This window comes from Manis javanica, chromosome 3 (assembly GCF_040802235.1).
Source record: "Manis javanica isolate MJ-LG chromosome 3, MJ_LKY, whole genome shotgun sequence".
Classification (NCBI taxonomy): domain Eukaryota; kingdom Metazoa; phylum Chordata; class Mammalia; order Pholidota; family Manidae; genus Manis; species Manis javanica.
The window spans coordinates 36,260,410-36,281,221 of record NC_133158.1 but is presented as its reverse complement, the minus strand read 5'-3'; the positions used below and the strand labels follow the sequence as shown (position 1 = coordinate 36,281,221).

At 41.5% G+C, this 20,812-nt stretch overlaps 1 protein-coding gene and 1 pseudogene across 1 annotated transcript in view; one reads left to right on the top strand and one right to left on the bottom strand.

The window, feature by feature from the left end:
- Positions 1 to 20,812, top strand: part of RAB7A (RAB7A, member RAS oncogene family) — a 77,411-nt gene that overhangs the window by 38,552 nt on the left and 18,047 nt on the right. The gene's annotated exons all lie outside the window — the stretch shown is intronic.
- Positions 12,344 to 20,521, bottom strand: LOC108404245 (10 kDa heat shock protein, mitochondrial-like; annotated as a pseudogene).

The following is a 20,812-nucleotide window of genomic DNA, read 5'->3' as shown; positions in this document are numbered from 1 at the left end:
AGCAATCCAGGCCTATTTAAAGAAGGACGAACAATGACAATGAATAGTCTAAATGCCCAATTATTGAAACTGGAAAAAGAAGAACAAATGAGGCCAAAGTCAACAGAGGGAGGGACATAGTAAACACCAGAGGAGAAATGAATAAAAGAATAGAAATATTAATGAAATCAAGAGCTGATTCTTTGAGGAAGTAAACAAAATAGAGAAACCCCTAGCCAGACTTACTACAAGAAAAAGAGAATCTACACACATAAAGAGAATCAGAAATGAGAAAGGAGAAATCACGATGGACAGCACAGAAATAGAAAGAATTATTAAAGAATACTATGAAAATCTGTATACTTACAAATGGGATAATGTAGAAGAAATGGGCAACTTTCTAGAAAAATACAACCTTCCAGGACTGACCCAGGAAGAAATAGAAAATCTAAACAGACCATTTACTGACAATGAAATTGAATCAGTAATCAAAAAACTACCCAAGAACAAAGCCTCCTGTCCAGATGGTCTCACCGCTGAATTTTATCAGACATTTAGAGAATACATAATACCCATTCTCCTTAAAGTTTTCCAAAAACTAGAAGAAGAGGGAATTCTTCCAGACTCATTCTATGAAGCCAGCATCACTCTAATACCAAAACTAAGCGAAGACACCACAAAAAAAGAAAATTACAGACCAATATCCCTGATGAACATAGATGCAAAAATACTCAAGAAAGAAAGATGGCGGCGTGAGAGGAGAGACAGGCTTCCTCCTAAAACTGGATACAATTAGAAAATTTAATTGGCTAAACTAATCCTGAGAGAGCAACAGGAAAGAAGACGGCGTCAGACTGCACACACCTGGAGAAAAGAGCAGACCTCACCGAACAGGGTAACGTACCAGAGCTGTGGCTCCGTGGGACCCAAGCCCCTCCCCCACCCCAGCTTACGGCGGGAGGGAGAGAAATGGAGCAGGGAGGGAGTGGAAGGCTTGAGACTTCTGAATACCTAGCTCCGGAGATCTGCGCTGGGAGCACAAACTTAACATTTGATGGTGCTTTCATGAGACTCGCATGACTACCAGGTTGGAAAGTTAATAGAGGCAGAGCTCCTGGGGAGACTGGGATTCTGGCTGCTTGTGGAAAGCAGGGATCCATATCCAGCTGCTCTGGGACAAAAACATACCTGTGTGCCCAGCCCACTGGCTCAGGCAGTGGAGATACGCACAGGAGCCAGCAGGCGGGGAACAGCTCTTTCCTCCCCCCAGGTACCATTACCACTCCCCATTGACCCCCGACATTGCTTCAGGGGCTGAGCAGCTCCAGAATAGAGCTTCTGGACACTAGAGGGTACCATATACAAACATGAAACGCCAAAGGAACCTTGTCTAGAGTAAAATTATTAATACAATTACCGAGAAAGATTTAAGTGATACGGACCTCGTGACTCTTCCTGAAAGGGAGTTCAAAATAAAAATCATCAACATGCTAATGGAGGTACTGAAAGACATCCAAGAACTCAGGTATGAATTCAGGTCGGAGATCCAATCGTTGAAGAGCACGATGGAGGGTATTAAAAGCAGGTTGGATATGGTGGAGGACACAATAAATGAAATAGAAACTAGAGAAGAGGAATACAAAGAAACTGAGGCACAGAGAGAAAAAAGGATCTCTAAAAATGAAAGAATATTGAGAGAACTGTGTGACCAATCCAAGCAGAACAATATTCGCATTATAGGGATACCGGAAGAAGAAGAAGAAGAGAGAGAGAAAGGGATAGAAAGTGTCTTTGAGGAGGCAGTTGCTGAAAACTTCCCCAATCTTGGGAAGGAGATAGCCTCTCAGGCCATGGAGATCCACAGATCTCCCAACACAAGGGACCCAAGGAAGACAACACCAAGACACATAGTAATTAAAATGGTAAAGATCAAGAATAAGGACAGACTGTTAAAAGCAGCCAGAGGCAGAAATAAGATCACATACAAAGGAAAGCCCATCAGGCTGACATCAGACTTCTCAGCAGAAACCTTACAGGCCAGAAGGGAGTGGTATGATGTATTTAATGCCATGAAGCAGAAGGGCCTGGAACCAAGATTATTTTATCTGGCAAGATTATCATTTAAATTTGAAGGAGGGATTAAACAATTTCCAGATAAGCAAAAGCTGAGAGAGTTTACCTCCCACAAACCATCCCTGCAGTCTATTTTGGAGGGACTGCTATAGATGGAAGTGTTCCTAGGGTTGGATAGCTGTCACCAGAGGCAGTAAAACCATGGTAGGGATAGTGGAGCAGCTGATTGCAAGGCAAATGCAAAGTTAAAATTAAATTGACTATCCCTAAAGTCAATCAAGGGATAGACAAAAAGTACAGAATTTGATACCTAATATATAAAGAATGAAGGAGGAAGAAAAAGGAGGAAAAATAGAAAAGAACCTTTAGATTGTGTTTGTAACAGCATACTAAGTGAGTTAAGTTAGATTCTTAGATAGTAAGGAAAGTAACCTGGAACCTTTGGTAACCACGAATCTAAAGCCTGAAATGGCAATAAGTACACACCTATCGATAATCACCCTAAATGTAAATGGACTGAATGCACCAATCAAAACACATAGAGTAACAGAATGGATAAAGAAACAAGACCCATCTATATGCTGCTTACAAGAGACTCACCTCAAACCCAAAGACATGCACAGACTAAAAGTGAAGGGATGGAAAGAGATATTTCATGCAAACAATAGGGAGAAAAAAGCAGGTGTTGCAGTACTAGTATCAGACAAAATAGACTTCAAAACAAAGAAAGTAACAAAAGATAAAGAAGGACATTACATTATGATAAAGGGCTCAATCCAACAAGAGGATATAAATGTTATAAATATATATGCACCCAATACAGGAGCACCAGCATATGTGAAGCAAATACTAACAGAACTAACGAGGGAAATAGACTGCAATGCATTCATTTTAGGAGACTTCAACATACCATTCACTCCAAAGGACAGATCCACCAGACAGAAAATAAGTAAGTACACAGAGGCACTGAACAACACACTAGAACAGATGGACCTAATAGACATCTATAGAACTCTACATCCAAAAGCAACAGGATACACATTCTTCTCAAGTGCACATGGAACATTCTCCAGAATAGACCACATACTAGGCCACAAAAAGAGCCTCAGCAAATTCAAAAAGATTGAAATTCTACCAACCAACTTTTCAGACCACAAAGGTATAAAACTAGAAATGAATTGTACAAAGAAAGCAAAAAGGCTTACAAACGCATGGAGGCTTAACAACACACTACTAAATAGTCAATGGATCAAAGACCAAATTAAAAATGGAGTTCCAGCAATATATGGAAATAAATGACAACAACAACACAAAGCCCCAACCTCTGTGGGATGCAGCAAAAGCAGTCTTTTTTTTTTTTTTAGCAAAAGCAGTCTTAAGAGGAAAGTATATAGCAATCCAGGCATATTTAAAGAAGGAAGAACAAACCCAAATGAATAGTCTAACATCACAGTTATCAAAATAGTTAAAGAAGAACAAATGAGGCCTAAAGTCAGCAGGAGGGACATAATAAAGATCAGAGAAGAAATAAACAAAATTAAGAAGAATAAAACAACAGCAAAAGTCAACGAAACCAACAGCTGGTTCTTTGAGAAAATAAACAAAATAGATTAGCGTCTAGCCAGACCTATTAAGAGAAAAAGACAGTCAACACACATCAACAGAATCAGAAACGAGAAAGGAAACATCACGACGGACCCAACAGAAATACAAGGAATTATTAGAGACTACTATGAAAACCTATATGCTAAGAAGCTGGAAAACCTAGAAGAAATGGACAACTTCCTAGAAAAATACAACCTTCCAAGACTGACCAAGGAAGAAACACAAAATCTAAACAAACCAATTACCAGCAGAGAAATTGAAGTGGTAATCAAAAAGCTATCCAAGAAAAAAAACCCCGGGCCAGATGGATTTACCTCAGAATTTTATCAGACATACAGAGAAGATAAAATACTCATTCTCCTTAATGTTTTCCAAAAAATAGAAGAGGAGGGAATACTCCCAAACTCATTCTATGAAGTCAACATCACCCTAATACCAAAACCAGGCAAAGACCCCACCAAAAAAGAAAATTACAGACCAATGTCCCTGATGAATGTAGATGCAAAAATACTCAATAAAATATTAGCAAACCGAATTCAAAAATATATCAAAAGGATCATACATCACGACCAAGTGGAATTCATCCCAGGGATGCAAAGATGGTACATTTGAAAATCCATCGACATCATCCACCACATTAACAAAAAGAAGGACAAAAACCACATGATCATCTCCATAGATGCTGAAAAAGCATTTGACAAAATTCAACATCCATTCATAATAAAAACTCTCAGCAAAATGGGTATAGAGGGCAAGTACCTCAACATAAAAAAGGCCGTATATGATAAACCCACAGCCAACATCATACTGAACAGCGAGAAGCTGAAAGCATTTCCTCAGAGATCAGGAACAAGACAGGAATGCCCACTCTTCCCACTGTTATTTAACATAGTACTGGAGGTCCTAGCCATGGCAATCAGACAAAACAAAGAAATACAAGGAATTCAGATGGGTAAAGAAGAAGTTAAATTGTCACTATTTGCAGATGACATGATATTGTACATTAAAAACCCTAAAGACTCCACTCCAAAACTATTAGAACTGATATCAGAATACAGCAAAGTTGCAGGATACAAAATTAAACACAGACATCTGTGGCTTTCCTATACACTAACAATGAACCAATAGAAAGAGAAATGAGGAAAACAACTCCATTCACAATTGCATCAAAAAGAATAAAAATACCGAGGAACAAACCTAACCAAAGAAGTGAAAGACCTATACCCTGAAAAGTATAAGACACTCTTAAGAGAAATTAAAGAGGACACTAACAAATGGAAACTCATCCCATGTTCATGGCTAGGAAGAATTAATATCGTCAAAATGGCCATCCTGCCCAAAGCAGATTTGATGCAATCCCTATCAAATTACCAACAACATTCTTCAACGAACTGGAACAAATAGTTCAAAAGTTCATATGGAAACACCAAATACCCCGAATAGCCAAAGCAATCCTGACAAAGAAGAATAAAGTAGGGGGGATCTCACTCCCCAACTTCAAGCTCTACTACAAAGCCATAGTAATCAAGACAATTTGGTACTGGCACAAGAACAGAGCCACAGACCAGTGGAACAGATTAGAGACTTCAGACATTAACCCAAGCATATATGGTCAATTAATATACGATAAAGGAGCAATGGACATACAATGGGGAAATGACAGTCTCTTCAACAGATGGTGCTGGCAAAACTGGACAGCTACATGTAAGAGGATGAAACTGGATCACTGTCTAACCCCATACACAAAAGTAAATTCAAAATGTATCAAAGACTTGAATGTAAGTCATGAGATCATAAAACTCTTAGAAAAAAACATAGGCAAAAATCTCTTGGACATAAACATGAGTGACTTCTTCATGAACATATCTCCCCTGGCAAGGAAAACAAAAGCAAAAATGAACAAGTGGGACTATATCAAGCTGAAAAGCTTCTGTACAGCAAAGGACACCATCAATAGTACAAAAAGGTACCCTACAGTATGGGAGAACGTTTTCGTAAATGACAGAGCCGAAAAGGCTTTACTTCCAAAATATATAAAGAGCTCACACACCTCAATGAACAAAAAGCAAATAATCCAATTAAAAAATGGGCAGAGGAGCTGAACAGACAGTTCTGCAAAGAAGAAATTCAGATGGCCAACAGACACATGGAAAGATGCTCCACATCGCTAGTTAACAGAGAAATGCAAATTAAAACCACAATGAGATATCACCTCACACCAGTAAGGATGGCTACCATCCAAAAGACAGACAACAACAAATGTTGGCGAGGTTGTGGAGAAAGGGGAACCATCCTACACTGCTGGTGGGAATGTAAATCAGTTCAACCATTGTGGAAAGCAGTATGGAGGTTCCTCAAAAAGCTCAAAATAGAAATACCATTTGACCCAGGAATCCCACTTCTAGGAATTTACCCTAAGAATATAACAGCCAATGTTTGAAAAAGGCATATGCACCCCTATGTTTATTGCAGCACTTTTTACAATAGCCAAGAAATGGAAGCAACCTAAGTATCCTTAAGTAGATGAATGGCTAAAGAAGATGTGGTACATATACACAATGGAATATTATTCAGCCATAAAAAGAAACAAATCCTACCATTTGCAGTAACATGGATGGAGCTAAAGGGTATTATGCTCAGTGAAATAAGCCAGGCAGATAAGACAAGTATCAAATGATTTCACTCATCTGTGGAGTACAAGAACAAAGAAAAAAACTGCAGGAACAAAACAGCAGCAGACTCACAGAACCCAGGAATGGACTAACAGTTACTAAAGGGAAAGTGTTTGGGTAGGATGGGTGGGAAGGGAGGGGTAAGGGAGAAAGGAGAGCATTACGATTAGCACACATAATGTAGGGGGCGCACAGGGAGGGCTGTACAACACAAGACAAGTAGTGACTCTAGCATCTTACTACACTGATGGAAATTGACTGTAATGGGGTATGTGGTGGGGACTTGATGATGGGGGGAATCTAGTAACCATAATGTCGCTCATGTAGTTGTACATTAATGATACAAAAAAAATTTGAAGTCAATCTTCTCAAACCCTGCCTCTGCTTTATCAACTAAGTTTATATAATATTCTAAATCTTTTGTTGACAGTAGCATCTTCACCAGGAGGAGATTGCCTTTCAAGAAACCATAAGTTTTTTTTACTTATCCATAAGAAGCAGCTCCTTTTCCACTCAAGTTTTATCATGTGATGCAGCAATTCAGTCACACCTTCAGGCTCCACTCCTTACAGTTCTAATTCTAGATTTTTGCCATTTCCACCACATTTACAGTGACTTCCTCCACTGAAGTTTTGAGCCCCTTAACAGTTACCCATGTGGATTGGAATCAACTTCTTCCACATTCCTGTTAATGTTGACATTTTGACCTCTTCCCATGAATTTCTTAATGACATTTAGAATGGTGAGTCCTTTCCAGAAGATTCTCCTTTTACTTTGCCTAGATCCATCAGAGGAATCACTGTCCATGACAGTGATAGCCTTAGGAAATGTATTAAATAATGAAACATGAAAGTCGAAATGCCTCCTTGGTCCATAGTCTGCAGTGTGGATGCTGTGTTAGCAGGCACAAAAACAACATTAGCCTCCTTGTCCATCTCCATTGGAGCTCTGAGGTTACCAGATGCATTGTCAGTGAGCAGTAATGTTTTGAAAAGAATCTTTTTTTCTGAGTAGTAGGCCTTAATTGTGGGCTTAAAATATTCAGTGAACCCTGTGGTAAACAGATGTAGTGTCAGCCAGGCTGTGTTGTTCCATTTACAGAGCACACGCAGAGCTCTGTAAATGGATGTACATTCAGCACAATTCTTAAGACCTTAGGAATATCCTAATGGTCAGTGAATACTGACCTCAACTTAAGGGTCACCAGCTGCATTAGCCCCTAACAAGGGAGTCAACCTGTCCTTTGAAGCTGTGAAGCCAGGCCTTGACTTCTCCTCCTTAGCTATGGAAGTCCTGGATGGCATCTTCATCCAGTAGAAAGCTGCTCCTCTACACTGAAATTTGTTTACTGTAGCCACCTGTTACTGATCTGAACCAGCTCTTCTGGATAACTTGCTGCAGCTTCTCCATCAGCACCTGCTGTTTCACCTGGTACTTTGATGTCTTGAAGATGGCTTATCACCTTATAGAGAATTATGATGACCTCCTTTAGAAAGGAGGTCAAAGAAAACATTTACAGTTTCCTGTAGGTTACCCCCAACATCCATCCAGCCCAGTGACCGACATGTAATGGGCACTCAGCAAGTATCTGAACTGAACTAGGTTGTGTATCCTGTGGGTCATGGTTAGTGAATAAATGGAGACACATGATTGTACTTGTTTAAGTATGATTAAATGAGGCTCAGAGGAAGCATGTCAAGGCATAGAGTATTTTGGTGTGGGGTGGTCCAACCAACGTGGGCTAGGGTTTTGTGAGCAGTTCACATCCTAGGGCTCCTGTGCCTACACCATTTCTGCACAGCGGAAGCAAAGGCAAGAATGCAGATTGGTATCTGGGAGTGAGTCACTTAGTAACCAACCCACTGCCCACTTCTCAGTTCTGCTTTTTCTATTGACATTGGCCATGTATCTTTCTTTAATGACAAGAGTCTTATACTAAATATGACTCCATGGCAGTGTTTGCTAATATATGATACAAAACATCCATGCTGATAAGCATCATGATTTCAGGTCATGCGTGGTTGATATGTATTATAAATATAACTAGGACTTCAGACAGTTTCAGTGCATTGATGTAGCTATAGTTAAAGTCATAAACTTACATGAAATACTAGTCATTGATGAGGTGTAAGTGTTTCATCACAGAAAACTCCTCACGTAAGAGCGACTTACTAAAGATATCTCATGTGTCAGATGAAATGCTAGGAACTTTCTCTGCATTATCTCGTCTGTAGAGGAGCTTCATTTTTCTTGTGAAAGCAGTTCTAAAGAAGAGGCTGCCAACTTAAGCCTAGCTGAACAGACAAACGCTGCATATCAGGCAGAACGATTCTCTCATGTGGCCGGGCTGATGTGCAGATGGGTGGGGAAGCTTGCTGCCTGCCTCCTGCACCCTTTCACCTGCCTTGTAATCAGTGTGCAAGAAGGTCACCCCTGATAATCCCCATAATCTATCCAGGCTAGAGCAAGGGACAGAAACTGTTTTCATGGCTGTTAAGGTCTGCTTCTGCTAAATAGCAGCAAGAGCAACTGTGCATTCTAATGTCTTTCTGCTCTTTGGTGTGAACACGGGCCAGTTTGCCTCTGTTGCCTATGGGAGACTCCAGTGACATGGCAGGGCTGTCCACAAAACCTACTGGAACTTGGGAGGAAAGGGGGGTGCCACGGTACTTTTTTAGGTCTTATATACTCCTAGATCCCTCCAACTTTTACTGCTGAAGGCTCACAGATGACTATACACAGGAAGTAGTCTCTACTTTTTTTTTTTTTTTTTTTTTTTTTTTTTTTTTTTTTTTGAGAGGGCATCTCTCATATTTATTGATCAAATGGTTGTTAACAACAATAAAATTCAGTATAGGGGGGTCAATGCTCAATGTACAATCATTAATCCATCTCAAGCCTAATTCTCGTCAGTCTCCAATCTTCTGAAGCATAACGAACAAGTTCTTACATGGTGAACGAATTCTTACAGAGTGAATAAATTCTTACATGGTGAACAGTACAAGGGCAGTCATCACAGAAACTTTCGGTTTTGATCATGCAATATGACCTATAAACCATCAGGTCAAATATGAATATTCATTTGATTTTTGTACTTGATTTATATGTTGATCCCACATTTCTCCTATTATTATTATTATTTTTATTTTTAATAAAATGCTGAAGTGGTAGGTAGATGCAAGATAAAGGTAGAAAACATAGTTTAGTGCTGTAAGAAGGCAAATGTAGATGATCAGATGATCAGGTGTGTGCCTATGGACTAAGTATTAATCCAGGCTAGACAAGGGCAGCAAAACATCCACGGATGCAGAAGATTTCTCTCAAAGCAGGGGGGGTGAGGTTCTGAGCCTCACCTCTGTTGATCCCCAAATTCTCACCTGATGGCCCCCCTGCGACTGTGCCTGTCTTAGGTTGTTCCTCCCTTGAGGAATCTTACCCGTCTCTGGCTAACCAGTCATCTTCCGGGGCCATACAGGGAAATGTAAAGTTGGTAAGTGAGAGAGAAGCCATATTGTTTGCAAAGGTTAGCTTTTTACTTCTTTGCAGATTTATGCCCTGTGGCTTCTATGCCCAGCACTTGTCTCGAGGTATCTTTACCACCTGGAGGAATTATGATACTCGGTAAATTCGATATGAGGCACGAATTCTATTTAAAGTTTGTAATTAGGAAGGAAGAAGAAAAGCTATAGATGTAGCATATGAAGGAAACTTGGGAGGATTGATTATTTCTTTGACATATCTTCTTGTATAGTACCTTAAGTATGTATAGGTTTTAAACTACTAACTAATTTGCACACACATATTGACATAATAGGAATACGGTGACATAAACAAAGCAAATCTATAATTACCAGCCATCTCCAGTGAAGCCAAGAAAACCATTTAGGTACCCTAGGCATTTGTGAAAATTTATCTATGATATGATGGATATTGTCCGACTGTACTTGAACAGTCTGAGAGAAATCAGACAAATTAAAGCAGCCCATTTCTGGGATCTGTTCACATCCCATATGTTCTTTTAACCATAGATAGTCTATAGTCATGAGATTTTGGGGTGCTACAACTTGCACCCCTCCCAACTCCTGGTTGAGTTCCAACAGTACAGATCCAGTCAAATTCGTTGTCTCACTGTATGCACATGCCAGCCTAGACATCTCCCTCCTCCTTCTCATGGCAAGTCCAGGAGATGGTGGGCTGGATGCAGCCACAACCGCAGCATCGTCCGGATCCCTGTGGAGGCTTTTTGATGATCATCCCCCGGCACGAGTCCTCCAGAGAGTGCTGATGCCGGAAGCTCCTCCTCATATCGTATCTTAGTTCATTTTCTGGGTATCCAAGCTAGGCCTTGATCTTCTGCGTAGAAACAAACAGACCCTTTGCCCACACTTTGACATGCCCTCTATACCACTGTGCAGAACTCATTGGAGGTCAGCACACAGTAACTGCTTTTTTTTTTTTTTTTTAATTAAGAGAAAGGAATATTATCAGAAAAGAGTACCTCCATAGCTGATCATCTGACACCCTTTAAGTGATCAACATTAAGGATATTTAAAGCATGCGTTGATCTTTGATTTACCAATAGTTTTATCCTGTTAAGGAGTAATCCCCCTTTTCTTTCTTTCTTTCTTTTTTTTTTTTTTAAATTTTTAATCTACACTTACCTGAAGAATACTATGTTTACTATGCTCTCCCCTATATCAGGTCCCCCCTAACAACCACATTACGGTTACTGTCCTTCAGCTTAGCAGAATGTTGTAGAGTCACTACTTGTCCTCTCTGTGTTGTGCAGCCCACCCTCCCCTTTCTCCCTCCCCCCCATGCATGCTAATCTTAATACCCCCCTTCTTCTTCCCCCCCCTTATCCCTCCCTGCCCACCCATCCTCCCCAGTTCCTTTCCCTTTGGTACCTGTTAGTCCATTTTTGGGTTCTGTAATTCTGCTGCTGTTTTGTTCCTTCAGTTTTTCCTTTGTTCCTATACTCCTCAGATGAGTGAAATCATTTGGTATTTCTCTTTCTCCGCTTGGCTTATTTCACTGAGCATAATACTCTCCAGCTCCATCCATGTTGCTGCAAATGGTTGGATTTTTCCACTTCTTATGGCTGAGTAGTATTCCATTGTGTATATGTACCACATCTTCTTTATCCATTCATCTACAGATGGACATTTAGGTTGCTTCCAATTCTTGGCTATTGTAAATAGTGCTGCGATAAACATAGGAGTGCATCTGTCTTTCTCAAACTTGATTGCTGCGTTCTTAGGGTAAATTCCTAGGAGTGGAATTCCTGGGTCAAATGGTAGGTCTGTTTTGAGCATTTTGATGCACCTCCATACTGCTTTCCACAATGGTTGAACTAATTTACATTCCCACCAGCAGTGTAGGAGGGTTCCCCTTTCTCCACAGCCTCGCCAACATTTGTTGTTGTTTGTCTTTTGGATGGCAGCTATCCTTACTGGTGTGAGGTGATACCTCATTGTAGTTTTAATTTGCATTTCTCTGATAATTAGCGATGTGGAGCATCTTTTCATGTGTCTCTTGGCCATCTGTATTTCTTTTTTGGAGAACTGTCTGTTCAGTTCCTCTGCCCATTTTTTAATTGGGTTATTTGTTTTTTGTTTGTTGAGGCGTGTGAGCTCTTTATATATTCTGGACGTCAAGCCTTTATCAGATCTGTCATTTTCAAATATATTCTCCCATACTGTAGGGTTCCTTTTTGTTCTATTGATGGTGTCTTTCGCTGTACAGAAGCTTTTCAGCTTAATGTAGTCCCACTTGCTCATTTTTGCTGTTGTTTTCCTTGCCCGGGGAGATATGTTCAAGAAGAGATCACTCATGTTTATGTCTAAGAGGTTTTTGCCTATGTTTTTTTCCAAGAGTTTAATGGTTTCGTGACTTACATTCAGGTCTTTGATCCATTTTGAGTTTACCTTTGTATATGGGGTTAGACAATGGTCCAGTTTCATTCTCCTACATGTAGCTGTCCAGTTTTGCCAGCACCATCTGTTGAAGAGGTAGTCTCTACTTTTTAAGGGAGAGTACAGACAACCCTTAATACCACTGCTACTTCAGAGAACTGGCCCACCCAGGGTTCTCAGCCCACCCTTTCCTGCTCAGTGATACGTGTACCTGTAAGTATATGGATGGGCAGGAGGCTCAAAGTCTTCATGTGAGTAAGAGCTAGCTCTTGTGCTAAGAAACTTAGAATCATCAGTCGTGGGTTAGCCTAGAAGAAGACACTTACCGGGGCAGCAGCCTGGAACTGTATATCTAAATCAGGTGGCCTCTGGGCATGTGCTCTACCTGAGCAGTTACTGTTTATCAGGCCTTTGTGTGTGTTGCCCTGCTGAAATCGCGATGTACAGATGGAGAAGAGGCTGCCTTCAGGGAGAGCTTGCCTCTTCCTCCACCCCCAGCTGGAGACAGGCAGACACACAGGTAGTCATATAAAAGGGGACCCCAGTACCCAGATGATCTTGGGTCTGGGGAGTGGTGTGCAGAAGACAGGCTCACAAGACTGCCTAGACATCACCCCTCCCAGATGAGCAGGATCCTGGGTACAAAGGGCATCAAGGGGATGGGACCCTGTGGGCACAGAGGCAACTCACCTGAGACAGGACATGTGGGGTGGAAATGAATTGTATGCTGAAGAAATATTACAAAGATAGACTAGTCAACTCCCTCACGTGGTCATCTGGAGTGCCCCCAGTAGCCTGGGCTCAGCTTTGGCCCCAGCTTCCTGGGAATTTCTCTGAAGCTTGTAAGGGATTGAAAACGAGAAAAACAGACTGAGCAATTCGTTCTGACACACTGAATGCTCCTTTGGAGGCATTGTGTGTACAGCTGTTCAGCCTTGCTTTTGAAGATGTTCCATATTCTGGTAGTGTTCTTCCCCTTGCTGTGCTGTTCCTAAAGGACTGTATTTATACCGCCCTGTGTAATGATTATGTCTTCTTGCCTTCCAGACAACAAATCTCTAGAAGGCAAGGCCAGCTGTCTGTTATTTGTACTGCCCTCTGGGTCCCGTGAACTCTGACGTTCCCATTTTAGCACAGGCATGTAGACTTTGGTCAACATCCTAGCACAGACATTCCCTCAGTTAACAGTGAAACCTAAGATATAACTAAATACAACCGTATCTTTTCATAGATTTGATTGCAAGATTACTCCAGGCCTGCTAGTAGGAAAAGGGAATAAGAAAATTCAGTTGAGCTGACATTTTTCCTGGTCTTGGAAATTCTTGTGAGCTATAATGTGGAAGAAATTGAATGTGAATTTCAAAATAGCTGTTCCTTGCCAGATCCTTAAGTCTCTTAAAGCAGTGGGCTCTTGAACTTTCCAAACTGCCTCAGCAAGGCAAGGAATTCCACAGGCCCTGCTCACTGCCCCCAGCCATCGGTGTCCCAGGTATGGGCTCCCTCTTTTGATAGGTTCCGCTCTGGACTGGTTACAGTCTAGTCCCACCTACGATTAACTCTGCTTTTATTGTTTTTTTTCTGCAGTGAAAAGTAACTGTTGTTCAGATCCATCATCATGTTTGATTTTGGTCCATGTCTGTCCTCCGCTTCATTATTCATTTACCATTTAAAGACATGTGGTAATTAGCCAAATAACATGAATACTTAATTGAGTAAAGACCATCTCTGTGTGTGCCAAGGTCACCTCACATTCAGCATGTCTACATCAAGCATGATTCCTTTCCAGAGTCAGCCTAGCTCTTTTTCCAGGTTCCCTGACCCAAGATCCTTTTGGTTGATTTAGGCATAAACTAGATGACTTCCATGGCATTTCCTTCATTTCCTGCACCCTTCCCAGTCCAGTCTGTCACTAAATGCTTCCATCTTTATTTCAAACCCTCTAAAAGGCCTCCATTTCTTCCCACTTTCACCACCACCCCAGTGTAGTCATCCTTGCCTCAAGTTTGCAACTGCTCTTTACAGGTCCCGCCTAGGGGGTCCTTCTGCTCCAGCACCAACCCCCCTACCCATGGCAGGGTGCTGATGGCTTTTCAGTGTGAACGCGACTGTGTAAAACTCCTCTGAAGGTGGGCCTCTAATTGCTCTGGCTTAAGGGCCTTGCCATGGGCTGCTAGGTCCCACGTGATCTGGCCATGCACCTCCAGATTTTTGTTTCTTCTGCAGTAAGACCTTTGCCTGTTCTGTTCATTCTGCCAGGAAAACACTTTGCTGTCTTTCCCTCCTTCAGGTCTAGTTCAGTCGGTTCTTCTTGGAGGAATCTTTTCCTTTCTCCCAACTAATGGAGTTACCCTTAAAATAAGCTTAGCATGTCTTGATCACACTAGTATGTTATTTTTGCATTTCATAAGATTTCTGCTTATAGTCTAGTGTTTGTTCTTGCCCTTGATATTTATTTAATGAATGAATGTAGTAAGATTAATATGACACTGATTGATAGTCCTGGGGCTTAAGAGTCTTCTATTCACTGTGTGATCAGAAACCAAATATTAAAGTTTCTTGACGTTATAGCAGAGAGAGTAGGATCAGTATATTTCTGTAAAATATTAAGGACAACTCCTTAACATGCTTCTCTCACTAGATATTTTTATTGTAATGACAGACTGTCTAACCCTATCTGGGCCCTCAGTGTGTATTTTGAAGGCTTGTAATAACTTTTTCTACTCAGTTTTCCCCCAGGAGCTTGTAGTTCTAAGTGGAACAATGCAGCCTGTTCAGTAATATCCTTACAGTTAAAGTCTTACTTGGAAGATTCAAGTTAGGCATTATCAGTAGGCCATGTATTTCAAGTTGTATAAATTCCAGTGTCTCAAAAAGTGGAGCAACCCTATAAATTAGCAAAGGTAGAAACCAGGCCCCGTTAGAGGACCATGGTTCGGTGGAGGGGTTCCTTCAGGGATGGTGGACGTGGAGACAGACTTGCAGGAGGCTCTCTTACTGTTCTGCGTGGCTCCGCGGGCTTCTGTGTGGTCAGAAGGACAGCCCTGCAGGACCCCTTCAACTCCTGCCCCACCTCTTCCACCGAGCAAGAGGAATGGGAGGGCTTTGGGGAGCCCCAGCTGCCCCAGGAAGTGCAGGAGAGCTTTACAGAAACTGGTGGAAGGCTTGAAGGGTACCTTGGGCTCTGGGGAAGTCAGAGGAGGCTTCTCAGTAAAGGCAGCATTTGACCTGTAGGGGAGAGGAAAAAACCAGCTACAGACACACCCTGGCGCTTGGGAGTACAGAACCTAGATTGAAGGCTTTGGGATTATTTTGAAATAATTGTTGAATAATGAGAAATAAGGGATGACCGATTGAAGGGCAAGGAAGGTTCTCTAGGCCAAGCAGGGAACTTAGGGGAGAGCAGAATAATAAAAATGGAGCAATGACTAGTGAAAGGAAAACAGTGTCTTAATTGCCTAAATGCCTGCTGTGCATTCAGAGGTAGTGATAGTCCTGTCCTGTCCAGTTGCTAAATTCTGCTTCCCAGTCTGATCCCATTGTCCTGATTCTTAGAACACCAGTATCCTGCTAAAAATGACTTTGTGATTCCGTAGAAAGGGCTTTTGTCAAGGCCATCTGTCATCCTCTCCTCTCCTCACCAGATTGGGTCTTCCCACCCTGGCGCCTACCCAGGCCGGGGTGCCCTCCCCTAGTGTACTTCAGGAAGTGTATGGCTAAGGCCTCCTATGTTGTGTATTATATTCTCTCCTTCACTTTCCCATTACTTTTTTGGATTCTGTACCATCTCATCATGGAGCTTCCAAACATTTCCAGTTTCTGTCTTTCTCCTTTTCTTACTCGTGGGACATTTTTGCTACTGTTGGAAATTATGGCTTCAATTTTAATTCTGCAGCTTTCAAAATATTATTCAATATCAGTTCTCCTGCCTCTTCCCTAGGCTTAGAACTTTGAAGCCATTTTTATTTTTTAACTCAGCCAGTCTCACACACATCCTTTTACCGCTTTCTTGTAGTGAAATATTTCTTAGATTTGGTAACCCTTGGATTTTTTAAATGGCCACATTTCAGCTTCCGTCCCCACAGGACTCGCTGAACACCCTTCACCTGTCCCATTCATAGCAGTAAGTTGGAGCATTCAAGTGGCACATAGGGATCATTCCAGAAGAACAGTCAGTGATGAGGACCTCCATGCCTCCCAGCAGTCTGCTTGAGCCCAGGCCTCTGTGAAGCTCATCTTCCTTTACTTACTGGGAATCTGTTCCCTTTGCCCATCAAGCAAACCTACCTTCTGCGACCAGCACAGTTTCCTTCCTTCCACCTGCTGGCTTGGAAGTGCTGTTGAGAGCCGTGGTTATTTGCCAGGTGACAGTGTACAGCTGTCTCCTGCTACTGAGAATGCTTGCGCAGTGTCTGTTAGCCACTGCAATTGGCTGAGTGATGCTGTTGGTTGAAAAGTTTGCTCTTATTATGACTTGTTATGTAAACTGCTCTGTGATGGGAATACAAATTCACATCCATACTATCTTTTTATATATTTCATATCAATGAATATGTTTATTCATATAAATTCATATAATAATCCCTATTATCTCTCAAATTAATCTTAAAAGAAGTTATATGATCCTATCAAAACCATAGCATGACCTTTTTAAAATGCACATGCTAGTTACTCCTCACCTCAGATTTCTGTGGTGGCAAAGGCTTTTTAGATTATTACAGATAACCAGGGCTGATATCAAGCCTTAGTCTGGGATACTTATGCCATAAAGTTTGTCGAAGTACTTTTATTAATGAAATTAAATTTATATATTCTTGCTTTTTCTTACAGATATTCCTAGTTTATGAGTTGGATTTACAGTTTTTATTATAGAAAATCTCAGTTATATCCAAGTGAGAGCAGTGCTATGAACCCCCATGTGCCTGGTGCTCAGCCACAGTTACCCACTCATGCCAGTCTCAGATGTGCACTCCACCTCACCCTCTGGATCATTCTGAAGCATGAGATGCCTTCTTGCCTTGGTGATCATCCCAATTTAGTGACACAAAGGTTTTTGTAATCAGTCCTTGGCTCCAATCTGACATCTGAATATTTTTAGAAATGCAGCGACCACCTACGAGCTTATATGTCCTCATCTGTTGAATTAATGAATAAATAGGATTAAACAATTGACCTTAGTGCCCTGCCTAGCACAGTGTGTGTTTAGCAAATGGTGTTTCTATTTGTATTTTTTGTATTTAGTTTATCATAAGAGAGAGACCTGGAAATTATTTACATAATGAAAGATTTCAGAACTTCACTGGAATGGGCAGCTTCATCTGATGCCATTTTGGTAGTGATTTATTTCAGTCTACATACTGTCCAAGAATGTCATCATCTCTAAATAAGAAATAATCTTTGTCATCTAGAACGACTTTGATGGCTCCCTATCCTGGAGAATTTCGTCTCCAACTTTCCCACTAACTGGTTGACTCTGTCCACCCTTTCCTTTGGAACCCGTTACAACAGCTACTGCTGTCACTTGCAGTACTTTTCCTTGAGATTGTTGTGGAAGCATTTTGCCTCTTTTGGTTACAGTTGGGCTATATATGCCTTTCACCTAGTAGTTAGTCAAAGAGGGGAAGAAACTTTCTAAATGCCCGTCCTGCCCTAACTCACTGCAGTTTGTACTCTGCTCTCAGCAAGTAGTGTTTCTTGCTGTGTACAGGCTGTGCCCTTCTGCTGGCAAGGCCCTATTCCAGTTCCTCCGATTGGAAAGTTAAAGAGTCGGCCTACAACAGACACTACTGTTCAGCTTGTTGTGTTAGATGACTCCAGCTTAGATGACTCCAAGTGCCTTCCTGGTTTCTCCCCTGTAACTTCTTCCAAAACCCTATCAGCAAATGTCACTGGCCTGCCTCACTCTGAGCCTGAAGCCCATCAGCTCTGAGGGCAGGATGACTGCTGGGTCCTCTGCTGGTCAGGTACAGAGCAGAGTCTTGCAAGAAAGTGAGATGGAGATGTGTGCTGTGTTCAGTTTAGAATTGGACTTCGGAATCTGTTCAGAAACCTCCAGCGTCTGAAATCTGTGTCTCCACGATGCTTCCTTCTCAATACTATATTTAGACTGTGTGTGGTAAATCACATCCTAGTAGGTAAAGTAGGCAGAAACCATCAGACAGCTGAGAGAGAGAGAAGGCTGAAATACATGACTCTGCTAATCTGAGAAATGCAGATGGAATGAGTTTTCCTGGTCTTTGTAGCTACCTGGGGTTTGCTTGTTGATCTGCCTTTATAGCCCGTTGGCTGCTATACTTCAGACATGAAGAAAGCAATAGCTCCAGGCTAATAGAGGATAATCCTAGCTTTTGATTTATTACACAAAAAACATACTTGAGGCAAAGAATCACTTCAGCATATAGAATACTATTTGTGTTTGCTCAGAAATTGCTCGTTCTTCCACAGAAGTAATTGCAAAACACACAGATGAGGCCTGGTTTGATAGCAGTAGGAAGAAAATGTGTTCTGAATATGCTTTACTCTAGAAAGGTTTTAGAAGCTGTTCGTAATGTTCTCTAAAGTGTTCATTTCTGAGGAACATAAGTCAGGGACCTTGTATACCTCTCTCTCTTTTTGCTTTGCCTGCTTCAGTTTCTTCTGTCTTTAAAGGAAGTCGTCTCTACCTTAGAAAACTGTTTTCTGTAACTTCGCAGTATCTGAAAAAAATTTTAGTCCTCAGCAATCTGGGAGGGTGGTGATCGGGAAATGGGTATCAAGCAGAAACTGCCTGTGGGGATTTTTAAAGCTGCTCCCTGCTGTTAGGCAGCTTCTTAGGCAAAACTTGTGTTTGTTTTGTTTTGTTTACTAGCTCTTTTCTAGAAACAAGTGTCCAGTTCTTGATCCTAAGTAAAACACATAGCTTTTAGCTTTTTGACAGGTTAAAGCCATCACCATCCTAGTGAAACCAGATGTGGGATTCCTCTGGGGCAGCTGTGGAGTATCATTTGCAGCAACCCCTGCAGTGTTCAGCAAGTCCTAAGTGAAGATGAAAATCTGTGTTCATGTGTAGTTTGTCTTTTATAATGATTGAGGAAAATTTGTGTAATCAGAAAACTTATTTGTCAAGTCAAAATTAATATTTTTCAACAAAATGTAACTTATTTTTTTAGTTTAAAGGTCATGTGTTCCTCTGAAGGTCACCATACTAAGTATAAAGAAAACAGCCATTTGTAAGCCCACCACCCAGGAGACGCCTGCTGATATTGCATGTATCCCTTTCAGGTTCACATACAGCCATTTTTATATTTCAGTTGTTACTCTTTTGGGCATCTGTTTTGGAAGGTGAAGTGTAAATACCTTAATTCTCATCAGAATTCTTCCAGCTCCCACCACTTAGTTAATTGTTCTTCTTCCTTTTGCCACTGAATTTTATAATGCTCTGTTTGTCCAAATTATTGAGTTCTGGAGTCTCTGTTTAGTCCTTCCAGCTCCACACTGTTAAATCTGTATTGTCGTAACATACTCTCTAAGGCTGTTAAGGCAGCTCCCCTGCCATTACTCATTCTGGGGGAGGAATGGGTGGGACTCTCATATATTCATTTTTATGAATAAAGTTAGAATTATTTCATCAAATTCCAAAAAAATTCATGAAATTGTTTAAATAGGGGAGAATTCACATCTTTACATTAATGCTTCCTAATAGAAATAACTCCTCATTTATTCTAGTTTTCTTTGTCTCAGTAAAAGTGTCATTTTTCTCATTCAGGTCCCATATTGCTGTTAACCGTGGTTGCAATATAAATTTGGGAAATCCTTCAGGAAAGTGAATTAGTGAATGCCATGAAAAGGTTGATACTTTGACTCAGTATCCCCATCCTGAGTAGTATCTATGAGTTAGGACTGACAGAGCCCTTTCCATTGCGTGAGAATTTGACCTTTGTTAGGTAAGTTTCTAGCTGTTTCCCTGGGAGCCTGATCAAGGCAGACCCCACCTGTGTCGCTGGGCAGTGTTGCTTACGTAAAGTGTCTCCTGGTTGGTAATTGCGTCTGGACGGGGAGGGGGCGGTCAGTATCGGTGGGCCCTGTGCTTGGGCCTCCCGGAGCACAGTGGCTCTTGTGCGGGGGCCAAGGAAGCTGCCAAGAGAAACCTGGCTCCTCTCAGGAGGGAGGTTCTAAGTCAGTGTGTTGAGTCTGCTCTGTCTCTGTACCCGAACTGCCTGCCACAGGGACTGTTGCACAAACAGCCAGCAAGGTGCGGCCAGTGGTAGTCTTGTGAGTCTGGATCCGAGAGGCCTCCCCCATGGGTATTGCTGTGTCCCAAGGAAATGATCCCACAAAACGTTCAAACATGTCCTTCACGGCATTACTTTTCTCCCATTTTTCATGTATTAAATAAAAGGCAGGAATGGCTATTTAAATGCTTACTTTACTCACAGGAATGTTAAACATTAAAAGACTATAATGGAAACAGGTACTGGAAACAAGAATAAATAATGCAGGAGCAACACACCAGCAGACTGCATGCTGGGGATGTGCGCCTGCCCAGGTGGCACCTCGGGGACCTCCGGACTGTTCGCAGGCAGTTTCGGGGAT